At 46.2% G+C, this 10548-nt stretch overlaps 1 pseudogene; it reads left to right on the top strand.

The window, feature by feature from the left end:
• Positions 1-308: 308 nt before the first annotated feature.
• LOC119377854 (probable transaldolase) overlaps positions 309-10548 on the top strand; it is a 33164-nt pseudogene continuing 22924 nt past the window's right edge.

Below are 10548 nucleotides of genomic sequence, written 5' to 3'. Positions count from 1 at the left end.
ATAACGAGACATCCGTAGCCTTACACGAGTCCCGGCCTCTTTCGTCCACTTCTGTTTAAAAAGGATAGAATAAAAAACCAGCCGAGGCACCCGCGTATGCGCATACGCACCAGGTACGGAATAAAAAAGGCAGCCATTTGCTTTTTTCTACCTAAATAAACAATAAATTTTGTTTTCCGCTTCCTGTTTACGCAGCGCCATCTCTTGGGTGCCTTCGGTAGTTCCATGCGCTACCGCTGCTTATCTTTCGTACCGTTGTCAAGGCTACAGTTTCCCTTCTCTAAACTGGTTCTTTATTCTATGGCAACTCGCTATGACTGGCGCCGATACTATCAAGCGTGCGAAGATGGCCTCGTCTCTCGACCAGCTGAAGGAGATCACCACCGTAGTCGCCGATACGGGAGACTTCGAAGGTGCGTGACCATGCCTTCCCGTAGTAGCCGCCGCCAGAGAAACTAAACAATAATAAAAAAAAGTGTGACGACATCGTCTCGTACCACGTGCCCCCGATTTCCCTTGCATTTGCTGTAGTTTACCTGTCGGGGACTGCCGTTAGTAGCTGTGCAGTGCATTGAGTTCCAATCGTACGCTCCACCGACCCGCCGAAAGCTGTATTACAGGGCGGTGTGTTATAACCCGACTGCTGTGAAGTTTTAACCGGACACCATCGAATGTTTTCCTGTTGTGAGGCGTTCGTCGCATCCGCCTGGAAATTCCTGTTGCGGAAAAGCCGGTCTCCTGTTGCGATGCCCCGACGTCTACAGATACATTCACGGCCTCTTGCGCTAGCTTGACCCGTCTTGTCATGAGTCTTATATTAGCCGGGAACTTGCTATGTGGAGTGCGGCAATTCAACGCTTATCAGTGGCTGTGATCGGCAGACCGCTGCAGAGGTCGCGAGAAAAAGATCCTAATCCTATCGGCCGGGTGTCCTTCGAGTCGTTAGCTTTGTAAGGAGACGGTGAAACTTGAAGTGCCGGTGGTTTCGCTATCGCTTATTTGCCTTTGAGTGGGCGTGGCACCCTCTCTTTCTTTATCGTTGTACTTTAATCGGACGTGTTTTTCCCGCAAGCAACTCCTCCGCTGGGTGCAGTCTTTTTCTTTTACTTCCCGCTGTAACACCGGCACCGTTCCTCCTCAAATTCCGTTGGCAGGCACACCTGCGGTTTCGTTTTGTTATCCGGCCCCTTGGCCGCAGTAAAGGTGTTACTGTTATTTATACTCTGCTTTTAACGCACTCGCCTGACATGTTTTGCATGTGTGGTTATCGGAAAGCTCTTCTATAACTTATCTTTCTCTCAATTATTGGCATACAAGAACGCTGCACCTTTGATGAAAACATGCACCAATTTGTACCTGCGGCATTATATTGCAGACTTTTATTTTTGGTGGTCTATGTGGCCCTTTATGTCAGTGCGCACTCGTACAGGCTGTTCCCTCAACAAATTATTCTAAAAATTTCAATTTATTTGTAGGAGTGAGCACAAAAGATGAAATTGACAACAATGTCGACAAACGGGTTGCTGGAATGCCCCTAAGACTGGCATTGAACGGTGGGAGCTTTTCTAAATAAACAGTTTTTGTTTTGGATAACTAGGTTAAAAGTATGTGCAATTTGCTATGGTAAATTAAAGAAATGAGGCTATGACTAGGTGGTACATTAGCTGTAATTCTCTTCAACACAAGGTCTAGTAACTTCAAAAAGAGCAGCGAGTTTGGCTGTTTAGTAAGCAAAGCTCGTGCATCTTGGGCTATGCACTTTTCAAACAAGGATAAGCAGGGTGTCTACCGACTGGGAAAACCGGGAATTCTCAGGGATTTTGGGTAGTCTGGAAATTCTCAGGGAAAACTCAGGGAAATTGTGCTCCCATCAGGGAAAATCCACAGTAACTTTATTGAAAGGCGACGAAAGTCGGGGTAGCGCTTGCTTGATATTTTGTGAACGCATTTTTCAAATCAAACGGCCGCTGCGGCTGCGGGGAAGTGGCGCACCTCGATGCTGTCATCGCCTTCGGAGCGGTGAAGTGGGAGAGAATCCGGCTAATGCGTGGCGTGCGGGAACCGCGAACCACGACACATCGGATCGCGCAATGTTGTCAGGGTGTTCTGTGAGTACGCGGTGTAGTTCTGTCATCTTTCTCGCGCGTGCTGTGCGTTAGCGCCCGATATGGTGTTTTTGTTATCGCCGCGTGTCAAGTAACAAGCATGATTAGTTGTAGAAGCGGTAGCAGTAGATGTAACGAGCTTGAGTTATCTTGCAAGCGATCGCGATCGTGCAGGAAGCGGATGTCTTCGACAAGGCTCGTATCTGGCAAGCCACCCCGATCGGCGAGAAAAAAGACGCTTTTGTTGGCTGTTATCGGAGAGCTCACTCGCTCCGATCCCGAGCTTCAAAGATGCTATTTAGGACTCCGTGAAGAATATAATAAGTTTCCAGGCGAGAGCTAGCGTAACTAACGGGCCCATTCACAGCAAGTGAAAGCTTTTTTCTTTCTTTTTTTTCCCGATGAGGGCACTGCTGCTGAAACAAGTTTTAGGCGGTCGACTGAAATTTCGTGGATGTTTGCTAAAAAGCCGAATTACAAAACTTTTCATAGCCATGGCATAGCGGCGACCGAAATTCGCGACACCGGCACGGGTCCCACATGCTCGATTCGGCGCGTGATGTCGGAAAACAGTAACGTTTCCACCATAATCGGATGTGCCGTAATTCAGGCTGTTGCCGTGCTCTCATGCGATCTCAGCCCGCAACTATATTGCTTTTTTTTTTGCGATAGCAATTATATAGACACTCCAACGCGAATTTTTTGCCTTCGCCATGATCTTCCTTATCAAGTCCAAATCGCGATTCCATCACCCCGCGCGTCGTATGCTCCATGTGCGAGTCAAAGTGCGCGAGCGCTGCCGACGAACGAGGCTTAAAGCCGACCGTCTCATTCGCGCGATGGGCACATGGAGATAGGAGCTGGCGCGTTGGGAAGGTGGGGGGGGGGGGGGGGGGCTGCGTGAGTCCGACAGGAAGTGCGTACTTTGTACCAGCGGGCGTGGTCGCGTGCGCCGCGGTATCTTTAGTGGGGACCAGCAGACAGCTCATAACTTTGTAGGTGTTGTGCTCTAATTGCAAAACTTCCGTTGAAGCCATAGCAGTGGCAAATCCCAGGGGGGGGGGGGGGGCGGTAGCGGCGATCGCCCCCCCCCCCTAAGCCAGCCCCCGCCCCCTCCCTTCAGTGCCTGTCGTCCACCTCCTTTGTCAGGCTGCTTGTCGAGTTTGCCCCCTTTGTCAGGTTGCTTTGCCTGCCACTGTCCAAAAGGGGTAAATAGAAGGTCCATTCGTTTCACCTGCACTTCGTGAACTGGTTCACAGTGGCGCTGCACTCCGGCATTCGTTTCACGAGTTCAACATGGCGGCGTCGGCACCGCGGTATTCGTTTCGAAAAAGTGCAGCCGTCGTGCAAGACCAGTTCACGAATTCCCTGCACTTACTCGTGAGGTAGTGCCGAGTCCGTGCAGCACAAGATGGCTGTAACCGCAGCAGACGACGTAGCCGACTGCATTCGTGGCTATTTTAACGGCGCCCAACGAATACTTCAGTGAATGTTTTCCGGTAGTTTGAAATGCCAGGCAGCGTAAGCGGCGGCCACTTTTACGAATCACAACCTTCACAATTCGCGAGACAGCCGACCGTAGCAGAGGGCTTGCACGACATCTGCACTCTCATATTCGTTTCGGCATCTCGTTGCTGCTGCACTTTCTGAAACGTTCCCTGCACGACGACGGCACTCTGACGTCACCACCATGAACCAGTTCAGATAGTGCAGGGTGAATCGAATGGACCTAGAATCTTGTCCCTGCTCTCTGCCTCTCATTGCTCTACCCTTTCCTGCTCCCTATGCACATTTCCAACGAAGGCTTCTTAGGCACCGCCATAATCCCCTCTGGGCTGTTGTAAATATGCGTGACCCACCAAATGCAGTGCTGAGCGTTGGCTTCAGCCTTTGTCCCCCCCCCCCCCCCCCATTATGTACCTGAATCCGCCCCTGAGCCATAGATAGGGCAATTGTGTTAGTGCAGCGGCTGCGTTTCCTGAAGGAGCGAGCTGCTAGCCTATATTCATATAAAATTCATTTGTTGCTATCGGATTTACTATTTTGCTCTCACGGTGAAACTGTGACTCTTTTTTTCTAACGTGGTATGGTTTTCAATGTTGTGCGTTTGTGGAGAGCAAATGGTTCGGTTGGGCAACATGATAGCAAAGGCGTTGCATTGCTGTGGGCAACGCGCCAGGATTTGACAACAACCCGCAGCAGCAGAACAAGAGCAATTCCACAGTGCATTAAACCTGCATTTGTTTCGTCTTTACATGTGACAATCTGGCAAGGCATCCGTGATTGCTGCATCTCAGGCTCAACAAAATTGATTTTTATTGCGATAGCAATTATATGGACAGTCTCGGCTGGATTTTGCCGTCGCCGTCATGCACCCTATATGTATAAGTATGTATATATATATATATAAAAGCCCCAAAGAAAAATAATTCAGAAAAATGCTTCCGAAGCGCGGAATCGAACCAGGGACCTCTTGCTCCGCAGCGAGTGGCGCTAACCACTACGCCACGAAACGCAGATCCTCCACGTAGCTAACGGCGAGCATTATATACACACCCTTTACCGCTGGACGGGCTCAGAGACGGCCGGCGCTTATAAGCGTTTCTTCATTACCGGCGAGATGGCGCAAGGAGCGCGACGGGCGCATTTAAAAGTCGTCGGCGAACTCGCTCGCTTCTTCTTCTATTTGCGCAGGGAGAACCTTGCCGTTCCGCTGTCTGCTCGCGCGGTTTTCTTGTGGTGAGGGGAAGAGGGATGTTTCGAGCTTTCACCATGATGTCCGCGCTCATGTTACGGAGCGTACGAAAGTCACTCGAGCTCAGGGGACGCCGCTAAACGAACAAACAGAAGATGAGCGCGAACTATCAAGTGTCGACACTTGAAGCACGCTAGTTTCCTTCGCTGCTTCGGCCGCCTTTGCAACAGGAGCGCTGTTCAAACTGAGAGTATCCATTGGCGAGCCTCACTTCGTATAGCATTAGTTTCTTGCTATTGCATTCATTGCTTCGCCCTTGCGGCGAAACTGACTTTTTTTTCACGCAAAAAATTAAAAAAAAAACGTTTTTTCATGTTGCCATATTAGTCGAGCATTCTTGTGGCATTTTCAGTTTAAGATTAATCCTTCAGTAACTATGCCTTGCATGAAAGGTCGAATTTCAGTTTAACGAAGTTTCGATAGTATAACGAAGTGAGTTGCCGCTTTTACCAACTTCGCTATATTGAGGTTTATCTGTTCTATGTACTATTCAAATGGGATTAAGTTGTTTTCATTTTCTGACATGCGTATTAGAGAGTGACATCACCGAGCGATATGGTCTCTACCCATCTTGACATAAAACAAAGTTCTGTTTCACTCAGGGAATTTTAGCAAAAACACTCAGGGAAAACCTGGAAAACTCAGGGAATTTAGAAATGTCAACTCAGTAGACACCCTGATAAGATTGGTACTGATGATGAATGAATACGCAAGTTGACACAGTGGCACATGCACAGAGCTAAAAAGTGCAGTTTTGCTGAACACCATGTCTTCTTTAATCGGGTGTTCCTCTTGTTCTTTCGCTTGACTTGAAATTTTGGTGGTCTCGCAATAAAGTCGAGCTAGAAGTTGGATCTTCTCTTTGTCGGTTACTTTGTCCCCCAGTTTCAGCTTATGGCTCTCACCTATAGTCTCGACAAGGTAAAGTGCAAACTATCGGCTGGTTTTATACTCGAGCAAGACTGTTCATTGATCTCATTATGAACCAGTTGCGCTCGACTGTAGACTTGTGTATTCCTGTGCGTTGCTGGTGTCCATCTTATCCCTATCCAAAAAGTGCATAGCACAAGAACAGTAAAATGGTAAGGTGAATGCTGTGCAGACAACTTAATAAATGGCTGTTATATGCTGCAAAGATCTTTATGCTGATTAAGAATCTTTACGCCTGAACATGCATATTTCATTGGATCAGCAATTGTAATAGCTAAACATAGTGCTGTGTGGCGCCTATGATGGATGCCAGTTCACAGAACCAGTCACTGACCATTGAACATGGCTATGCTAACAAAAGAAAGTATTCAGTTGTGGTCATGCATACACGATCAGATATGTGTGGAAATTTTTCTATTATTAATGCAACCTATTCATTACTGGAGTGCATGTTAGCAGCTCTTATGGGGCTTGAAACTATGGCCACTAAAAGTGTTTGACAGAAATCACATGCGAGATGTTACCTTGATTGAGGAAAGGTGTTGATTGCAACTCGTGAACAATACAGTTAGCTTGGTCACTTACAGTAAATACTTGTAAAAAAACATTATCATAACTATGATGACATAATGTGTAATGTTTTGTACAGCATCTAATTTACAGGAAAATATGGGATATTAAAGTGAAGCTAGCCACCCTGCAAAATTGTCCAACTGAATGAACTCAAAGGATGGAAATGATAATGAATCCGTTAGCACAGTCAACTGCCTCAGTAGTACAGTAAAAGCTCGTTAATTCGGATTTCTAGGGACCGGAAAAAATGTCCGAATTAACCGAATGTCCGAATTATCGAATGGTCCAAAATAAACACAATAAATGCAAGTTTTTTCAACATACCTTTACTTTACAAAGTAATCGCGGATGTGTGTCTGTTTTCGAGCAGAAATTCGCGCGGACACAATTTTTCTGAGCCCTTTAAGGTGCTCAGCAGCTCGCATGCTGTCTGCAGTGCCAAAAAATTCTTCAAGGACGACGCGGGCCTCCGCGACTTCCTTCACAGTGCGAGGGGGCCCGTGTGGCTGCTCCTTCAGGCTCTTCGTTCTCGGATTCGTTGCCATGCATCACTTCCTTGACGATTTGCTCATCAGTCAGACAGCCGGCAGTGGCAACGCCATCATCAATGCCGATATAATCCTCTAGTGTCACTGCATCAGGCATAACACTTCCGAAATCCTGCCCAACGTCGGCACCGTAGTCCGGCGACACTTCGGCATCGCTGGAGTCGGGTACAACAAAGCCACTGTGCCTGAAACAGTTGGCAATGGCGTGCGCAGGCGTGTTCTGCCACACATACGCAAGAATGCTAACTGCGCTCAGGAGACTCACGTCGTATTGTTCGCCGACGTCGTGGCACAGGAGCAACTTCTTGTCGGCAGAGCCCATTTTTCAGCGCACGCAAGATTTCTACTTTGGTGGTGAAGTCCTTCGCCTCGTACTTAGGCCGCTTCGCCGGCGTTGCCATCGGCGGAGAGTGCGTTCACACGAAAAGTCAGCACAAAAGCACCAGCAACAATCAAGCTAAAGGAGCCGTACTGAATCGTTCCTCGATAAAACGACGTTCAACGATGCAGCACACGAACGGGAACAAAGAAAGCACACGCGAAGAAAAGGCGTTCAACCAGTCTGGCAGTCTCAAGTCAAGCCAAGTCGACAATTGATGTCCATGGCGATGCTGCGTTTGAGCTTCACTTCTGTTCCGAATTGTTCTTTTTTCGTTTTCGAGCCTCGCCAGCGGCCCGAAAGTCGCCGAATTATCCGATTTGCGGTCAAATCTGTCCGAAATAACGAGCGCCCAGTCTCATAGAGTGATGGGTATATTTACAGGGACCAGATGACGTGTCCGAATTAACCGATTTTCCGAATTAACGAGAGTCGAATTAACGAGCTTTTACTGTATAACACACTTTCAGTGGAAAATGGAATGTGAAAAGTAAATGTGAATACATATGTTATTGGTTTATCCCGGCCGTGCCGGCCGCATTTTTGACGGAGCAGAAAATGCTTGAGGCCCGTGTGCTTAGATTTAGGTGCACGTTAAAAAACCCCAGGTGGTCCAAATTTCCGGAGCCCTCCACTGAGGTGTATGTCTTTCATAATCATATCTTGGCTTTGGAACGTTAAACCCCAACAATTATTATCTGTTATTGGTCTTGCGACTCTCTATCATTTATAATTAATTGGTTATCAATATGTGTGCAGTATTTTAAATTGGCTGCAGTTAACTGAAAAAATATCAACCAGGGCATAACCTGATGCTGAGAAAGGGACGGAATGTTTGTCAGATGCAAACACTAACAGTGCACGCATCTGTTCATAGTATTAAGGGTGCAAGACTCAGTATTAAATGTACACATTCGGATATGTTGATTAAATTTTTGTGGCAAGGCATATTTTGAGGCAAGACAAACAAGCTCAGTGCATAGCTTAGAACCTGTGCTATTTGGAACAAGGAATCGGTCTTGAGTTCATTCACCATACAAAGACAAAATATTCATAAACTGAAATGCTTTTTTTCTATGAAACCCACCTGGGCTACTTTGATGTCATGCATTCCATGTGAATGACCAGTGTGTCAGAACGGAACAAAAACGTAACCAAAACTATCTATTCTATTATCAGTAGAGTATTCCAATTTCCAACACAGTGTCATGCTGGTGCTTGTAACTCCTTCGCAAAAATACTCTATACAGGCGTCATGTCAGGCAAGGAATCGTGTTAACATATGTAATATAGCGTGGCAGAAGAGTAAAGTCAGGGGGGGCCCGGGGAAGCCCGGCCCCCCTTACATTTCTTAAGGAGGGGCTGTATGTATTTGTGTATGTATGTATGTATATAGATCACCGCCCTCTGAGGGCCCCCCCCTCCAATGAAGGGAAACCTTAAGCCCTGAGTAAAATAACCTTTCATCACACAATGCGAATTGCGCAACGAGTCAGTCGTTAAATGCTTCCAACCTGTTACAAAAGGCTCAGCCATAATTCATCGTAATAAGCCACAGCACAAAGTGCACATAATGCCTTGCAGATGTGTAGCGGGTACCACGATTCTCCGAGGAATGACGAAAACGGCATAATGGATGCTTCGCTACTTGAGAAAAATTACGATGATTTGTGGCATTGTGGGTACCTTGCATGTGTATTAGTTACATGGTATTAGTTGCCCCAAGAGAGTCTACACCGGGCTCTAGAAAGGCCGCTCTTCCAGCTTTTCGCTGTGACTCTGCTGAGTGTTCCATGCAGGCCTGGCGATTTTTTTATCAGAACAGCGGTCTCATACATCAGAGAGCACACTCAGTGACGTGCTGCTTCCGAGATCGTGCTCACTCCCTTAACACAAAGCATTGAGCCCTCTAAAAAAAATTGTAATTGACTTTTGAGAAAATGAATACTATGACTTTGAAGGGTAAACTGGTTTGTGCTAGTTGGTAGGAATTCGTGGTACAGTTACTTCCGCACCTCTGAAGAACGTGGGAGGAACGCGTTTTACCCCTGTCCCACTTTCTTAAAAGGAGGGCAAGTAACTATACATCAAAAATCGCAACTTTTTGCGGCGGAACAAAACTAAAACTGAAACGAAAAATATATCGTTCCAACACCCTGTGAATGATTGTTTTTTTGTCTCCTGACAAGTTTCTCTCTTCACCTTTTTGGATTCTCACTAAACTTGTTTGCCAACAAAAAGTCAGAATTTTGATAACAATGGCATTAAATTTCATTTGCGTTCGTTAATAATTTCAAGGAGCCTGTAGCTGGAGGCGCATAATACGTGCACAACTTGTCAAATATGAACTTGTTCGCCTACCTTACTCTGGCCGCCTGCAGTGATGAAGTAGTACAAGCCAACGGATGCCACAACTAATCCCTCTCTCATCCTGGCTGCCTCCAAGCTTCCCCAATACGCACACCTGGTTGACGATGCGGTCAAGTACGGCAAGAGCCACGGAAAGTGAGTCGCTTCATGGCCTTCTTCTTGTTTATGCATGTTTATGCATGCATTGTTATCCACCAAACGCAGCCTTTTTCGGGAATTTTTAAAAATACATAATTTGCTCAGAATTCCATGAAATGATAAGAGCTATTTCCTCTTTACTTCTACTTCCGCTAAAAAGAAATATATTTGTAATATATAGCTTCAGTAGCTTCCAGCATGGTTGCGAATTTACGAAAATGCACTCTTCGTGAAATGGTCTTCGTCAACCGGCGACGCTTGCAGAATTTTCCTGTGTTGAAAAAATTTTTTATTTGAAAACGAACTGTGATTTCGTGCTGTGCAGTCATATGTGCACAACATACAACATTATCAGGAAAATCGGAAACATCAAGTATGCACCATTTTTATCTTTCATGGAATCTACCATGTGTTACCATTCTTGTCTCACTGTTTTAACGATACCCTGGTAAAGTAACATGTATCAACAAGCTAAAATTTCAACTCTTGAGCATATCAGATTCTTTGTGAACGAGATTGCAGGGCCTCGTAATTGGGGTTGGTGGAACGACAGATATTCTGGCTAGCCAAACCATGGCAGAAATTTACTCGAGAGAAAAAGTGGAAAGGATTGGTGCGATGAGAGTTCATATCCAGTGAGCGGCGTGGGATAGGGCTGATGCTAAGATTATTAGCTTATTAGATTTCCATAGGTGTGTTACAAAGGTAAACTTTTCATAATAAAAACTGATCATGTACATGGATACTTTT

This window comes from Rhipicephalus sanguineus, unplaced genomic scaffold, assembly GCF_013339695.2.
Source record: "Rhipicephalus sanguineus isolate Rsan-2018 unplaced genomic scaffold, BIME_Rsan_1.4 Seq5869, whole genome shotgun sequence".
Classification (NCBI taxonomy): Eukaryota; Metazoa; Arthropoda; class Arachnida; order Ixodida; family Ixodidae; genus Rhipicephalus; species Rhipicephalus sanguineus.
Note: the sequence above shows the minus strand (reverse complement) of the source record. Positions and strands in the feature narration are given on the sequence as shown.